Here is a 17,327-nt window from a genome sequence, read left to right as displayed (position 1 = left end):
TATATTTCTCCCAATTAAAGCCTCCATAGGAGGAATTTGTTATAGGAAGCATGTTTCTTCATGACTGAGAAATAGCATATTTTACTCTGTGGGAATAACAGAGATAAACAGGGTCGGAAGAACATTCAAAAGCTAAGGTTCCTTAAAAATGTGGTTAGTGAGCCTAGGTGGTGAGGGCTAACTATAATTGTGTTTTGTATATTTTTGTGGTCAAACGACTGACAATTTTGTTTTGTTAACAGTTTATTGAGTAATTTAAAAAGATTGATAATAAGGCGGCAACACAATGTCAAATTGAAACCAGATACAAACTCGGATTATTGATGGATTTCATTTGCAGGATATGGATTGTTCTGTTTATGGGGAGATAACTGGAAGGATGTTATCTGTCTCAAGACATTCGGTCCTCACATTTCGACAGGGATTCTTCCATTTTACAGACAAATGACCTATATGTAGATAAAGGAAGAACAATAAGGAAAGCTGGTGATCTAGGGGGAAAATAAGAGTGGGAGAAATTCATGAATAGTACTGTATGATGAATGTATAAATAAAATGGATGGTCTACAAGAAAAGTCTGATTGTGATCTGGGGAACAAAATAGTGGGATGAAAAATGTAACATTCAATGTGCTAACAATGTGTGGCTCCCACCATCCTCTACCACACACACAGTGCTAGTCACTGTTGTCCACCTCTCTATATCTCTGCCTTTACGTCTCTCACTCTCCATCTCTCATTCTGCCTCTCTGTCACTTTCTGTGCCCTAGTGTACATATTAACTATCCATGCACAATTGGCTGTTGTGTTTCGCTCACAAAATATATAGTCAATTCACTTTACAGTATATTCAGTGAAGTGCTTTGAGATGTTTAGAAGACATGATACAGTACTATATCAAATGCAAGGATTATTATTATTTGAGCATTCTAACTCTTCTCTTCCAAACTGCAGGCAACAGTGTAATAACACAGCAAATAGCAAAGTGATTCTTGTTGAAAGCTTCAGGTGTGTCGAGAGGAAAAGATGGTTTGAATTTATCATAATGAAGTTTGGCAAGGCTGTGTTTACAATATTTTGCATTCAACTTTATTACAGAAGTCATTGTGATTTTGTTTTCATTCCTGATAGCGGTAACCCCAGAAATGTCCTAGATGGGTTTTACCACTTTATCTTCTTTCATAAAAATGAACAAATTCTCTTCACTGCTCCTGGGGTTCATCCTGTGGCTGGTGCAAATGCTTAGTCAGAGCTCTAGGTGGCCCTGTACTTGGAGTCATATCTTACCCGGTCTTGTGTTTCGCTCTATTCCTGATCTGGGCTATTCCAGTTGAAAGTGACTAAATTTTATACTCTTCAGGAAATTCAGGGAATCAAAGAAAATCACCAAGGTAAGTTATCCTGTGTTTGTTTCTTATCTGTGTGTATTGTACTATGCTAGAGCTGTAAGATATTAAAGGAGAAGAGTCAATGCAGAAGGTTGAGGGCAGATGGAGGTTTACATTGGGAGTATATGTAGAGCTATTTTGTTGGGCCCCAGTCTAGTGCAGATCTATGTTTATTACTTTTACTTTTCATTCCATCCATTAACTCATATCAAATCTGTCTGGAAACTTTGCAATTTCCAATTTACTAAAGACTGGCTTCAGATGTGAACCACTCTTTTCCTCCAATGTATTCCTGCCTCCCTTTCCCCCAAGCCAAGCAAGCAGGAGGAGGTTGGTCTTCAGGCCAAGCTGCAGTGAAGGCTGCAGCTTTCAGCTCTGCTGTTGTTATTGCCGAGTTTCACTGTTACACTGCAAGAAACCAGCTTGAGTTAAGGCTGTGAAGTGGCACCAAAATCTTGTGGTTCAGCGATGTTTTGTCACCCACAAAACACTCAGTCCCTGAACTTTACAGTAAATCCTGTGAAGAGCTTTGGGATGTTCACCTAATATAAAAGGTGAAAGGCCCTCTATCATGTCCAGTCTTAACTGATAGACTGGAAAATTCAATGTTTCTTAACATATTTGATAATGTGACATTTCCTAATAATAATTATTTTGTTTGACAGACCCTTTGAAAGCAAATATTTTGCTATTCATGAAGAAAATCTTGTTTCTAATTTTCTCTCACATCTGCTCCTACTTCCCTTTCTTCTTAACTCTTCAAAGGTTTAGACAGAGGGAAACACTGTAGTTGCATTTGGTGACATAAGATGTTGAAGGATTAGGGCTCTTCAGTCTTGAGAGAAGACATCTCAGATGGGATCTAATAGAGATGTATAACATCTTAAATGGGATTGAAACAGTAAACCCAGAAAGGACATAGGTTTAGTTCCAAAGAGACAATTTCATGACAGACATCAGGAAGTATTCCTTTACCCAGAGGGTAATTAACAACTGGAACAGGTTGCAATGAAGGGTGGACCTTGGATGTGTTTAAAAAGCAGCTTAATGCTATGATGGGAAGGTGGGTGTTCTGGAGGGATGAGAATAGATGGGCCAAAGAACCTTCTTCATTCAACCTTGTAATATTGTGACACGTTTTGGGGCAGCTCTTTGTAGCTCCAATCTCAGTGCATTCTTCACAGCAGCAGTTTTAGGGAATGAAGCATCATCCCATTCTCATGGGGAGTGTTAGTGCTGCACTCTTCTTTTCTTGCCATCTTCTCTGAATAAAGCTAAAAATAAAAACTTTGTCAGATACTGAAATGTTATTGTTAGTAATAGCCTCAAAAACATTGCTGATGAACGGACTGTTCTCAATAAGGATTGTTATTCAAAACATAAGAGCACCCAAATTACTTTATGACCTTATCAGAATGATTCACATTCCCTTAAGTAGCCCTCTGTTACTCAGTATAGTAGTTAATGAGAATATAACCAATTCTTGTTACCTTATTAGTCTCTCCAACCATCCAAAATAGATCCTGTGAAGAAATGCCCTTTTTTAATACTTCACTTTATCCCCAAAGTACAGAAGGCAGGCGGTAATCCAATGCAGCAGTGTTTCTAATGGTAACAGGGAGACAGATCTGTACAACTGTCTTGGTGGAATAAACGTCATAACAATCTGTTGCTCACGTAGTGGCCTCTGGTTCTCAGGTACAGGGTACACTCTCCACATCAGTGAATTCCTCAGACTCTCAGACCACAGCCTCAATTGTGATCGAGTTTTATTCTTCTGCCAAAGAGCACATCCTGTTAGAGGTTTTTTGAGGTATTGTAGCCTCGTAGGGAGATGTGTGTCAGCTTGGCTAGGTCAGTAGCATTCACACTTCTGAATCAGAATATTGTGGACTCAACTCCTACGTTGGGACTTTGAACTTAGGTAGTCTAGGCTGATACTCCAATGCAGTGCTGGGGGTGTGCGGCATTATCACAGGTGCCATCTTTTGGATGAGATGTTAAACTGAGGTCCCGTCTCTGCCTGTTCAGGTAGATGTTGAAGATCCCATGGTACAATTCAAAAAAAGAAGGGAGCTTCTAGTGTTTTGGTCAACAATCCCCCAAATAAAATTGATCATTCACTTCATGGCTTTTTGTGGGACATTGCTATGTGCAAATTTGCTGCCACATTTGCCTAAAAAAATACGAGCTGAAAGGCTCTAAATAAAATGCAAGAATCATCATTTTATCATATAATTATCATTATCATTTTACTATTTAAGTACTGACCAGTACTTGGTGAAATAGGGCTTATATATGTTGACATATATTTAGGAAAGAAATGTAGGTTTTAATGAAAAAAAGTAGCAGATTTGAAATAGAAATAAGACGTCTTCAGCATATTTTGACCAAGGATAGCTGATGTGAGTACAGCCACATTTGTGCATGCAGGCAGAGTTTATGGAACCTGTAGAGGGTTGGTGGGCAGGTTGGATTTGTCACTGTGGCAGCTGTGCCAATTGACATGCCTTTAAATTAATTCAAGAGTGTGAGAACAGTACTGAGTACTGTTGAATTATCCACATAATGTCAGCACATTAGATAATTCACTCATTAGCATGCAGTACAAGAGAGCTGAATAAAAATGTGTTTACGGTATTGAGTCTCGGAGTAAGGAAGATTGAGGTAAAGGTTGTGATATTCATAAGAAACACTTAAAGAATACAGCAGCTTTTATCTTATTTCTTTAACTTGTTGGGTTGCTTACATATTTGACACCTGATAAACCAATTCTAACTCTCTCACAAGGGAGGTTTTGATGAGGAGGAACTTCTCGTTCTAAATTTGCAGTATATGAATCCTTCCCATTACATCATCAAGCTGTCTCAAATAAATCTGGGCTTTAATCACCCTTCCTCATAAAGTAACTCATTTCCAATTAATTACCATCAGTATCAAGTTCTAAAATTACCCTTCTCAACCCTGAGTTCCTGTCCTCTTATCCTCCTGTTTTGGCATATCTGAAAATGTTCCAGCTATACATTCTCTAGGCCAAGAAGCATAAGCCGCCTCTACAAGATCCCCTCTGAGATGTGTTTTGGAGGCTGGAGACCCCTGGGATATCCAGTCATTCCTCAGAATTCATCTTTTTAACACTCAACGATCAGCATCATTGCTTTCCTCTGTGCTGGCTCTCAGGCCTGAACCACACCCTTATGTCACAGCGACTATAACCACACTACTCCAGGTGCATTCTGACCAGAGTAATTATCGTACAGTTTCAACATAACTTCTGGGGTTTGAACTCAATAAAACATTTGTAATACAAGCAAAACCCTCCCCATAGTGTCTTAAAGTTATAGTTTTTGCACTCCAACAGAATATTTACAAGAATATAAGGACAATAGCTTGTTTTTTTTGGCAGCATTTCAGTTCAATAAATCAAATTTAATTCTAGGCACAAAAATGTGCGGTGATGGTTTATACAGCGTGATAAAAACAAGTTTCCATAAAATGCTGATGCTGTATGTTTCAATCACCAGTCGTACAGGTCTACTATCAGCAGCGTGAAATCCAAGTGGAAAAGCAAGATTGTGAATAATGGAGATACATGATCTGGGCTTATCCACTAGTTGGACAAGGCCCTGTGACCCTTCTCCTGTTAGTTCAGTGTTGCTTACAGCATTTTAACTTCCCACTGCTCATTATTGCAAAACACAAAATGCCAAACTCTATCCTGTCAGTCATTTTTCTCCAGGTTGTTCTCATTGTTTTCACACTTTAGGTGAAAATAGCTGCATTTCATGACATGCTTTGACATGGAACATGCCCTGAGAATGCCACTGATTTCACTGGTTAAGAACCAATTTGATGTTGAGATAGGGGCTCTCTGTATTAGCTTAATTGTACTGGTGTTGAGTGAAATGGTCAATGCGTTGCCAGTTTGGATACAACATTCTCAGCAGAGACCAATATTATAGTGCATTGCAACACAAACCTCGTACTGCCCTGTATTTGAATCTGTCTGTAATAAGTTATGTAGGGTTAGGATTTCAGGGCCTTGGGACATCCTCCCACATGAAAGGCGCTCATAAATGTAATTTTATTGTTGTTGTTGTTATGGTTTCAGTTCATATGACCCAAACTAAAGGGAGGGATTCTGCCCCTTTAAAAGCTGCATGACCTCTGTAACTGTACTCTACTGAAAAGACATCTGACTTCGCTTAAAATGAACTTTGATGAAACCACAGTGTCATTTCATACTTGTATTCTGCAGAATGCATTATGAGGTTTGCCAGTGCATGCGGGAGGCCCAGAGAACGGTCTAGAGATGAGGTGGTTATTTTATTGACAGCTTGGGTTCCTCCGAGATGCCGCAAAGGCGGCTTTGTCTGTGGATTCATCAGGCCTTGTGATTTGTTTGCAATTAAATTTAGTGGGAGAGAGAGAAAAAAAATCAATAGCAGAGGAGAAATGCTTTAGGAATAACTAATTGCAGGCCCCTGTGGGGTAGATGAACCCGGTGGTATGGGCTGAGCTTGTGATTTTTTTTTTNGGTGACAGCATCAGTTTCAGTGGCTTCTCCGTTGTGGTAATTATGGCGAGAGCTGGAGGTTCGAGACAGAAGAGAAATCCTCCCGAGATTCATTTCTGTGTCGTACTTGTTGCCTCAGATTGCCTATTAGTATTCATGTACTGACTGCACAAAAATGGATTTCCTCCTATTATCGAAAGGCAAACAACAATATCCTTAGGATAATGAAGCTGAAGAAGTTAAGAAAATTAATAATCTTGAGGAGAATTGCCTGTAAGACAGAAATTAGGTTAAAGCAGTATTAATACAGTTCCACTGGGCTCCCTGTCGAATGCACTGTAATTACTTTTGCAATCAATGTAAAAGCAAGCCCACTTCTGATTTGTAAAATAATTTCCATGCCAAGGAAGCAGTTAGGAAACACATTGCAAAAAATGCAAGCTGAAAACTCTCTCTCTCTCTCTTTGCACGGGCCCTCTCCCCTCACCCAGGATGCCTGTGAGAAATAATGTAATGCAGAAAATAACTTTGGTCATATTGGAAAATGGTAGACACAGGAGTGGTCAATATCAACTTGAAGGCCGCCACTCACTATTTATACACATATTGGCAATTAAGGATGAAATGTAACAACATAATGAAAGTTTGCTTTGAAAATATGAGTTCCGAATCTTTTGCTGATCTACAATGTTTCTCTAGAATGTCCTGCCGGGAACGGTGGTCAAGGCAGGATTAATAATAATCCTTTCATTTGATATAGACGTCTTCGAGACGTCTCAAAGCATTTCACAGAATATACTGTAAAGTGAATTGACTGTATGTTTTGTGGGTGAATTCATATTGGCTTTCAAGAGGGAACTACATAGATATCTAAATACTCCTGCTCTGTACTGATCCCCAGTAAGTTTGCAGGAAGTTCCTAGTGCCTATTATCTGGGGGTTCAAACCTGCACTTGTTGGATACCAATTGAAGAACTACTGACTATTCACCGGGGTGGGGGGGGGCTGCAGAGCTCCTTAGAGCTGAGCGGGTTCCAAGGAAATGATTGGCACAGAATATCGGGATGGAGTCGATCCTCTGTGGCAATCTTATTAGTCCAGATCTGAAGCCGGGCCAGGTCTGTACTACCCCAAGGTGCTGCTGGCAGACCAGCCAGCCTGGCTTGTCAGTAGAGCTTGGAAGGGCAGATCTGTCATTGGGAGCAGGGATTTTTCTCACTTAGCTCAGTGGCAGCCTGCCTCAATTTCTAGCGCTTGGCCTCTGAGTCAGAAAGCTGTGAGTACAAGTCTCACTTGAAACTCATATAGCCTAAACTGACACTCCCAATATGGTGCTGGGGGTGTACTGCATTTTTGGAGGTGCTGTCCTTCGATTGAGATGTAAATCAAGGCCCTGTCTGCTTGTTCAGCTGGACATTAAATATTCCGTGACAAAAGAGAAGGGAAGAGAAGGGAAAGAAATAGGAATTAGGAGCAGAAGTAGGCCATTCGGCCCCTCAAGCCTGCCTCGCCATTCAATAAGATCATGGCTCATCTTCTAACCTAAACTCCATTTGCCCACCTAATCCTCATATCCCTTAATCCCTCATCCTTTAGAAACCTATCAATCTCAGTCTTGAATATGTTCAAGGACTGAGCATCTACAGCCTTCTGGGCTAGAGAATTTTATAAATTCACTCTCTGCTGAGGGAAGAAGTGTTTCCTCAACTCTGCTCGAAAAGGCTGACCCTTAATCTTAAGACTGTGACCTCTAGTTATAGATTCTCCTACCAGGGAAAACAGTCTCACACTGTTTTACTCTGTCAAGCCCCATAAGAATCTTATATGTTTTTATAAGCTCACCCCTAATTCTTCTACATTTTAGAGAATATAGGCCTAGTTTGCTCAACCTATCTTCATAGGTCAACCCCCTCATCCCAGGAACCCACCTAGTGAATCTACGCTGCACCCCCTCTAAGTATGTTCTTTCTTAAATAAGGAGACCAAAACTGTACATAATATTCGAGGTGCAGTCTCACCAAGGCCCTATACAGTTGTAGCAAAACTTCCCTTCTCTTTTATTCTAACTCTTTTGCAATAAGCCCCAACATGCCATTAGCCTTCCTAGTTTCTTGCTGTATCTGCATATTAACTTTTCGTGACTGGTGTTCAAGGACACCCAAATCCCTCTGAACACTAACACTATCTAGTCTCTCCCCCTCTAGAAAATAATCTGCTTTTCTGTTTTTACTACACGGTCCAGCGCCTTGGGACATCCTCCCTACGTGAAAGGCGCTATACAAATGTAATCTTGTTATTGTTGTTGAATAACTTCACACTTCCCCACATTATATTCCATCTGCCACCTTACCCATCTGTATCCCTTTGCAATTTTTTTGTGTCATCCTCCGAGCTTACTCTCCCACCTAGCTTAGTATCATCTGTGAATTTAGATATAAGTTCTATGTTCTTGCCTAGATCATTGATATAGATTGTAAATAGTTGAGGCCCAAGTACTGATCCTTGTGGCACTCCACTAGTCACATCTTGCCAATCTGAGAAGGACCCATTTATCTCTACTCTCTGTTTTCTTCCCGTTAGCCACTCTTCGATCCATGTTGTGTAGCAGCCTTTTACGTGGCACCTTGTCGAATGCCTTTTGAAAATCTAAATACACTACATCTACTGGTTCCCCCCTATCTATTCAGCCTCTCTGCCCCACAATCTGGAACTCCATCCTACTGTCCCTTCGCCTTGCTTCCTCCCTTGCCTCCTTCAAGGCCGGTCTCAAGACCCTTCTCTTCAATTGTGGCCTTTTATCACCTTCCCAACTCTCTGCCTTCCTTCACCCCTACATCCCCCCCCCCCCCCCCCCTCCCCCATGCTCAGGTCCCGACCCTGACTGTTCAGTGCTTTGGGACGTCTTCCTAACGTGAAGGGCACTCTATAAATGTAATTTTGTTGTTGTTGTATCTAACCTGCTAGTTACATTCTCAAAAAACTCTAAAAGATTTGTTAAGCATGACTTCCCTTTTGTAAAGCCATGTTGACTCTGCCTAATCATGTTATGGTCCTCTAAGTACCCCACTACGACGTCCCAAATTAAGGATTCTAGAATTTTCCCTACCACCGATGTCAGACTGACTGGTCTATAGTTCCCCATCTTCTCTCTCCCACCCTTCTTAAATAGTGGTGTTACGTTTGCGATCTTCCAATCAATGGGAACCATTCCAGAATCCAGAGAATTTTGGAAGATCAAAAACAAGGCATCCACTATCTTAGCAGCCACCTCCTTTAAAACCAGGGGATTTATAATTTTTCAATTCCAACAGTTTCCCTAGTACTAATTGTTTACTGATGTTAATTTCCCTAAGTTGCTCACTAACATTAGCTTCTTGGTTCCCCTCTATTTTTGGTAAGTTTTCAGTGTATTCTAACGTGAAGACAGAAGCAAAGTATTTGTTTAATGAATCTGCCATATCTTTATCCCCCATTATAATTCCTCCTGTCTCTGCCTGTAATGGACCTACATTCACTTTTGCTAGACTCTTCCTCTTTATGTATTTGTAAAAACTCTTGCAGTCTGTCTTTATGTTCCTAGCTAGTTTGCCCTCATAATCAATTTTCTCCCTCCTAATCAGTTTCCTAGTTTTTCTTTGTTGGTCTCTGAAGCCCTCCCAATCCTCATGTTTACTGCTCTTTTTGGCAGTATTATAGGTCTCTTCTTTTAATTTTATACTTTCCCTAACTGCTCTGGTTAACCATGGTTGAAACACTTTTCCCGTGGTATTTTTATTCCTCAAGGTAATGTGTGATCGCTGGGAATTATGTACTATATCTTTAAAGGTTTGCCATTGCTGATCTACTGTCATATCCTTTAATCTAATTCCCCAGTCTATTTTAGCTAAATCCTCTCTCATACCTGCAAAGTTGGCTCTATTTAAATTTAAGTCCCATGCTTCAGACTTAACTACATCCCTCTCTAACTTAATGCTAAATTCCATCATGTTGTGGTGCCCTAGAGGAGCTTTAACTTCCAGATTGCTGATTAGCCCTATTTCATTACACAAAACAAGATCTAGGATAGCTGTTCTCTGGTTGGTTCCTCAGCATACTGATCTAGAAAACTATCTCTAATGCATTCTATAAACTCCTCCTCTATCTTACTTTTGCCAATTTGGTTTTCCCAATCTATATGAAGATTAAAATCACCCACTATTAGTGTATTTCCTTTGCTGCATGCTCCACTAATTTCCTGGTTAATACTCTGTGCAATAATGTGAATGCTGTTTGGGGTCTATAAACTACTCCCACTATTGTTTTCTGCCCCTTATTATTTTGTAATTCCACCCATACTGACTCTACATCCTGATTTTCTGATTTAAAATCCTTCCTCTCTACTGTTTTTATTCCATCCTTTATTAGCAAGGCTGGCCCCCACCTCGTTTTCCATATTTAGTTCCCACCCTTGATCTCCCTATAACCACGTCTCAGTAATGGCTACTGGATCATAACCGTTTGTTTCTATTTACGCCATTAATTTGTCTATCTTATGACCAATGTTTCATGCACTCAGATATAGCGCCTTGGCTTCTTCTATTTCCCCTACTTGCTAAGGCCCTATTTTCTTTGCTGAGCTTCTTGTCCCTCCTTGACACACTCTGTTTATCTCCCTCGCTAATCTGCTCTGCCACCTTCATCATTCTTAGTTTTGCTGGTTTACTTCTAACTGTAACTATAATAATAATAATAATCCTTGCATTTGATATAGCTCTTTTCACGTCGGGAGGATGTCCCAAAGCGCTTCACAGAACACACTGTAAAGTGAATTGACTGTATATTTGTGGGCGAACGCGGAAGCCAATTGCGCACAGCAATGTCCCACAAACAGTCGTAGATTGAAAATGACCAATTTATTATTGTTTTGGGTTTTGGAGGGATTATTATTAGGCGTGTGGAGTAAGGAAATTTGCCCAAAGTTTCGCCCTGCCTGGAATTGAACTCAGGTCTCTCGCTTGCAAAGCGAATGCTCTAACCACTGAGCTACAGGACTCCGAACTGTAACCTTCCTTCCCCTGCCTTTTTCTTGGTATTTTGATCAACAATCCTCCCTCTCAAAAAATGGACAGTCATTCAATAGCTGTTTGTGAGATATTGATGTGTCAAATTGCTGCTTTCGCCTACAAAACACACAGTCATTCCATTTTACAGTATATCCTGTGAAGAAATGGGGCCATCCTCTTGATGTGAAAGACTCTATACCAAATATAAGGATTACTGATCTGTTTTATTAACCCTGCAAGCTGAAGCCCTTATGGGTAGGGCTGTAATGGGATCATAGCTGGACAAGCAGAAGAAAGCTTGCCATTCAGTGCTCACTCACAATGGTAAGCTATGCAGTTTTAGCTGGTTAAGTTCCAGCAGTACCTTAACATACACTCTAGGGTCCCCAAGCCTTGGCTCTTGCCAATCTATGCCTAATACTTTCTGATATTAAATAAGTAGAGTGCTTCCCTCCAGGGAGAGAATATGCATTCCATTCCAGACACAGCAAAATATATGTGGAACACTGACTGGTTTGGATATTCTTAAGCATGCTGATGGTTTTACACAGAAACCCAGTGTCACAAATATGTGGAAAATTGAGGTAAATGGGATTTAATGGGCTGCTCTTTCAAAGAGACATCAAAGACACAATGGGCCAAATGGCACAGTCAAAGAGATAATGAAGTGAAGGGATAGAGGCAAGGAGTGCCAGAAGTTAGATGACTAAAAGCACTGTCAAAGCGATGGGTTTAGAGATATTAGCCTCGGAATAATGAGCTGTACAGCATATATTTCGCCCATAAAATATACAGTCAACTTACTTAACAGTATATTCTGTTAATCGCTTTGAGACGTCTCGAAGATGTGATAAGGCGCTATATCAAATACAAGGATTATTATCATGTAAACAGTGAACGATAACTATGAAAGACAACAACAGCAACAAATTATACCTGTATAGCACCCTTTATGTCGGGAGGACACTGCGAGATGCTGGACAATCAGAGATTTGGACCAGAGCAGGGGGTTGGGATCAGAAAGGATGGAAGGCACGGAAGGTAGGGGTAGGAGGGTGGCCGAAGGCGCAGTCGAAGAGGAGGTTCTTGAGACATGTCTTGAAGGAGGAAAGGGAGAGAAAGCAAGGCAAAGGGAACTCCGGGATGGAGTTCCAAAGGGTGGGCCAGAGAGGTTGAAGGCCCAACTTTATGCACAGTTATATCATACAGTTGACTATTTTTGTTTTTTTAAGAATCATTTGCCTTGGACACGGCATGGAAAATGTCTAAGCTATCAAAACACAATACAATTTATATTCTTATAGTACCTTCTCACGTGGGTGGATATCTCAAATCGCTTGACACTGCTGGCTGGGCACCTTGTGCTGGAGGTAAGAACCAAGAGGGGCGAAGAGGAGAAAGATGACCAAAAGTGCAGTCAGAGAAGTACATCTTTTGTTATACAATATTGGGATGTCAGAGGAGTAAGGGATAAAAGCTATATCCTCACTCTGTTACTGAGCATTCTCATGTGTTATTATAATCTTGTATGTTCTGCCTACATCATTACATACAAATAAGACGTCACTTGATTAAGAATTTATGCTAACAATAAGAATAATGGCTGTAGTATTAATCTTTGCATTTGATAAAAGTGTCTACAACAAGTGCAGTATCTTATTTATTTGTAGGCCCACAAAATACATATTCACACCACATTCATTACAGTATATTGTGTGAAGTTGTTTGAAACAACTCAACAATGTGATAAGGTGCTATATCAAATGCAAGAGTTATTATTACATATCAAATACAAGGATTATTATTATAGCACACATTCATTTTTACTGCAAATGGGAAATGCATGTTCCTGATATGAATACACATGATGAAGAGTTGAAACACAGACATTGAAAATATCTATGAATTAACACTAAAGGATAGTTTGATAAAAAGGAATAGAACCATAATTTTAAAGCCAAGAATTAGACAGATCAATATTATCTGTCAAATCTTTAGTAATAGTGAGCTAGTAAACAAGAAACTAGTTCTAGCCATTTTGCCTTTTCAGCCATTTATATATCGGTTTCTAAGATGATTTTTTTCTGATCTGTCATCGTTAATTAACATATTTTATGGTTATGTTCCTCAAATGACTGTTTTACACAAGTCTCTCTTTACACAAGCCTCCTTCTTGCCTCAAATCCTTCTAGTTTGCCCAGCCTGAGCATCTCATCATAATTTATGTCACTATATATTATCCTCCAAGGCTGCATTTGGATTAACTCCAGCTGACTTGATCGTCCTCCATGTTAAACTAAAAGGCCAAAGATGGCCCATATATTCCACACAGGGCCTAATCGCTGTTCTTTAAAAAAATAATAAATCATCAGTGCTAAAACCAGGCCTTAGAAATACAAAGAGATTGCAAATTATTGCGTGCTTCAAGATATCTACTTATCTGTGAACCTATATAGAGATTTGAAACTCATACAGTCTATCCTAATACTTTAGTGCCACACCTGGGGTGTGCTGCATTGTTGGTGGTGTCTTCAGATAGGATGTTAAACTGTGGGCCCATCTGCCTATTCAGGTGGTCATTAAAGATCCCATGGCACTGCTTAAAAAGAGAAGGAAATTTCTCCTAGTGTCTTGGTCAACAGTCACCTAAATAAAATTGGTGTTTCACTTCATGGCTGTTTCTGGGACATTCTTGTGTGCAATTGGGCTGTCATGTTCGCCTACAAATAAGTAGTCACTCCACTTCATAGTAAACCCTGTGAAGTACTTTCATACATCCTCCCGATATGAAAGGTGCTATACCAACATGCAATTATTGGTTATACTATATTTGTTATATGACATAATTTGCTAACACAGTCTTTCTCAATGGCTGTTCCCAGGACCAGCACCAATTCTCAGCAAACTCACAGCTGGACCGTACCAGAGATCTGTTTTGATTGAGTGACTTGACAAGCTCAATGGGTCCACTGCATTGTAAGTAAAAAGGTATGTAGTCCCTGCTATCAAAAGGTTGGGAAATAAAATGCCAATAAACTGTTGTAGATTGGTGACATTCTCAATCTGTTTGTGGACTATTCTTATACTTAGAACTTCCTGATTACGTTTTTGGAGTAAACAGTCCTTATTTATTTGGGCTTTTGGAGGATAGATAATCATTTCCATTGGCTTCCAGCCATTCAATCAACATATCAGAGTTGTCCTATTTGGTAAATAACCATTGAGCTCAAACATCACAGCATTGACCCACTTTCATGTTCACCGATCAAATTTCAGATCATTAACTATAACTAGAAACAAAAGTGGTCTCTGTTTAGTTCCCTGAAGTGCATAGCCCTGAAACCTTGCCCAATTTAAATAAACTGGAGCAATTTCAACCTTTTGAATACTGATCATAAAAAGGCACTTAACAAATCACTTGGGTGGGATGCATATTAAAAAACCTTGAGTGGCCTAAAGGATGTGTTAGTTTGCACGGCTTATATGCAGGTCATATGCAGAAAGACGATAGGACAAAGACCTGCTACAATCTCTGAGTTTGGCTGAAGTTGCAGTACAGTCATTTTGGAAAAGAGGAGTCTGCCTGAAATGCCATTAGTTGCATTTTCACAGTATTTTAAAAATAATCTATATTATAGTCTTTCATTGAGAAAACAAAACAAGCAAAACGTTTCGTTGGATGGGCTGGAAAGCCTGGTGACCCAGTCTAGTAACTAGACCAGTCTATGTGTTTTTTATTATGTCTTATTTCTCCCCTGACAGGGATAGTGGAGGAGTCCTACTCTTGGGATAACACAACATTTGACATCAGGAAGTATAACACAGTTTATTTTACAACACGCTTCTGAGGAGTGAAATTATCTCAGAGGTGGTGAATTTTTCAGGAGACACAGGGTTGAGTTGATTAAAAGACTTGCAATATTCTTGAGCTAGGCCACTGTCTATTGCCTGTTATGAAGGGTTACCAGCATTTGCCCTCTGAAACCTCAAATAATAGGCATCTAGAGGCAGATTAGACCAGATTTATAATTAATAATCCGCAGTATTTTTAGACTCCATTAATACTGTCACTTTTCAAAATACTTTGCTGCAAAGAAGGCTGCCCAGTGGTTTCCACTGTAGATCACATGCTCATTTAACACTATATATGGTCTCAGGGATTTATTTGGGGGGTTAGTTGGGTGTCTGATGCATGTGGAATCTCATCACCATGTTTAGGATTATCTGAACTTGACTGAAGGTTCCACATTCACTTGGAATTGTATGCCACATATACATGGAATTTCCCCTCTGGCTGGGTTGGAATGCTCTCTCCCTGAGGAGACCCATCCTGCTTACCTAATTCCGAAGAGTATTAGGCACAGGTTGTCAAAAGACAAGGCTTGAGAATGATATAGTGTGCTGGAGCTTAACCAACTGAAACCGATAGTTTCTCATTGTAAGCACTGTCTAGCTATCCTGCTGCATGTCCAGCTACGACCAGATTACCCATTAGGGCTTTGGCTTGCATAGTTAACATAAGGTGAGTGGGAAGAATCCCTGCTCCCAATGGCTGGTCTGCCTCTCCAAGTCCTGCCATTGAGCCAGACTGTCTGCTCTGTCATCAGCAATGCTCCAGAGCACTGCGAACCCGCCTGGCTCAGGAACAGGGATTGACTCAATATTGATATTCTGATGCCAAGCATATCACCCTGGAGACAGCTGAGCTCCAAGTTAAGCTAGCTTACCTCCCCACAAGAAGTATCACTACTTGGTCAGCAGTTAACCAGCTAGTGACGATACTCCTTGTGGGGAGGTAAGCTCGGGTTGAAAGCTTTGCGCCTATCGAAAGGTGGGATTTGGGGTTATCTAGAACAACATTTCAGCAATGTCTTTGGAAACCACTGATATGGAGGATATTGCTGGCACAATCTGATTGATGAAAAAGTTGCATATAGTTCATGTGAAACCTATCAACAGCATTCTAAGACAATATTTAAGAGGTATTAAGTGCAAGTGTATGACGTCAATTACTCTATGTAGTCAAATATTAGCAGAGTTGTAACATGATGGAAAGATAAAATACCCATAAGAACTCTGCTCTGGAGGTAGGTTGTGTTGGAATGCAATTCTTGTGGGTTAGTGTGACATCTTCCTAGAAACTAGTCATGGGCGATTCCTGTTAGAAATATTGTGTTTTAGACCTTAGTAAGTATTATGAAAAACTAACGGTTTTGAGTGATTTCAGGGACGTAATGAATATAACGTAATGGATTGAAAGATAGTTAGAAACTGATTGTGCTTTTCTGTCTCTGTTCATGACGCCACGCAGCTCCTTCAATTAAATTACTACTTGTAATCGTCCTCAGCTATCCATTATTCTCGGTTTAAAGAAATGCTGACGTACAGAGAAAGGTCGCAGAAATCAATATGCTGGACAACCATTTTTAGATTACAAATGCAAATGTAAAAGACATGATCAGTTTAATTTTTTTCTCCCATACAAAGCTGGGATTTGCTAAAGTAAGGCTCACAAACCTGATTTCCCTTTGTAAATTGTGAGCAAGTAGGATGTTGGAATGATATTTCTGGCAGACAGTTTGTACAAGACATTTGGGTTCTTTGCTGCTCTATGTGGTGAGAGCCATGGCATTTTACCATCTACCTGGACTTGATTTAAAATTACATCTGCATGCTGCCTCCTACAGCACAGTGCATTCTATCAAAGGGAGAGAAGAGGAAACTTGGAATTTGACCGAATATCAAGCCTGCCCCACATTAGTTTGAACTCTGTGATGGAGCCAAAAGCAAATGTTTTCCATAGCTCTCTGCCAATGGGCTGAACGTAACCAGAGCGGTCATTGTACAATTGACTGTTTGTGTCTTACAGATGTTGGGCAAAATATCGGTCTTGTTTGATGTGTGAAGGGTTCTGCCAATTAACAATTACCAGTTTATACAACAATCCAGGCTTTTTGTGCAGCCAATTGGTTCTAAACCAGAATAATAAATACAAGTATGTAAATAGACTTCTTCTTGTTTGATTGTGTTGGCTTTACAGAACACAATGTAACTTTCATCAATACAAACTTAAATCCAATTCGATAACCAGAATAAGATTTGAATATACATAGAGCTATCACTCTTGTTTTCCTTCTCTTACCATATTTGTTCTCCTTTTGGTCCTTATAACTCATTCAACAATAAAAATAAGTCAATTAAATACAGTTCATTATGATTCAAGTAGCTTTTAGATATATGTACAGTATATCAAAGGTTTTTATTTTTTTATTTTCTTAGAGTTGGATTATTTTTTCCAGGTTTACATCAATCTAGACTTTATAGGGGAAAAATATTGTAAATTATTATGTTCTTATTTATGCTGTTCAGGGAAAAACAAAAT

At 39.8% G+C, this 17,327-nt stretch overlaps 1 long non-coding RNA gene across 1 annotated transcript; it reads left to right on the top strand.

The window, feature by feature from the left end:
• Positions 1 to 1,289: 1,289 nt before the first annotated feature.
• Positions 1,290 to 13,920, top strand: LOC103187357. Its single transcript, XR_488884.1, has 3 exons — positions 1,290 to 1,390; positions 12,250 to 12,315; positions 13,828 to 13,920. It is a non-coding gene; the product is annotated as an uncharacterized LOC103187357 (long non-coding RNA).
• The last annotated feature ends 3,407 nt before the right edge of the window (positions 13,921 to 17,327 follow it).

The sequence above is a fragment of the Callorhinchus milii genome, unplaced genomic scaffold, assembly GCF_018977255.1.
Source record: "Callorhinchus milii isolate IMCB2004 unplaced genomic scaffold, IMCB_Cmil_1.0 Scaffold1, whole genome shotgun sequence".
Taxonomy (NCBI): Eukaryota; Metazoa; Chordata; class Chondrichthyes; order Chimaeriformes; family Callorhinchidae; genus Callorhinchus; species Callorhinchus milii.
This window is presented reverse-complemented; position numbering and strand designations above follow the sequence as displayed.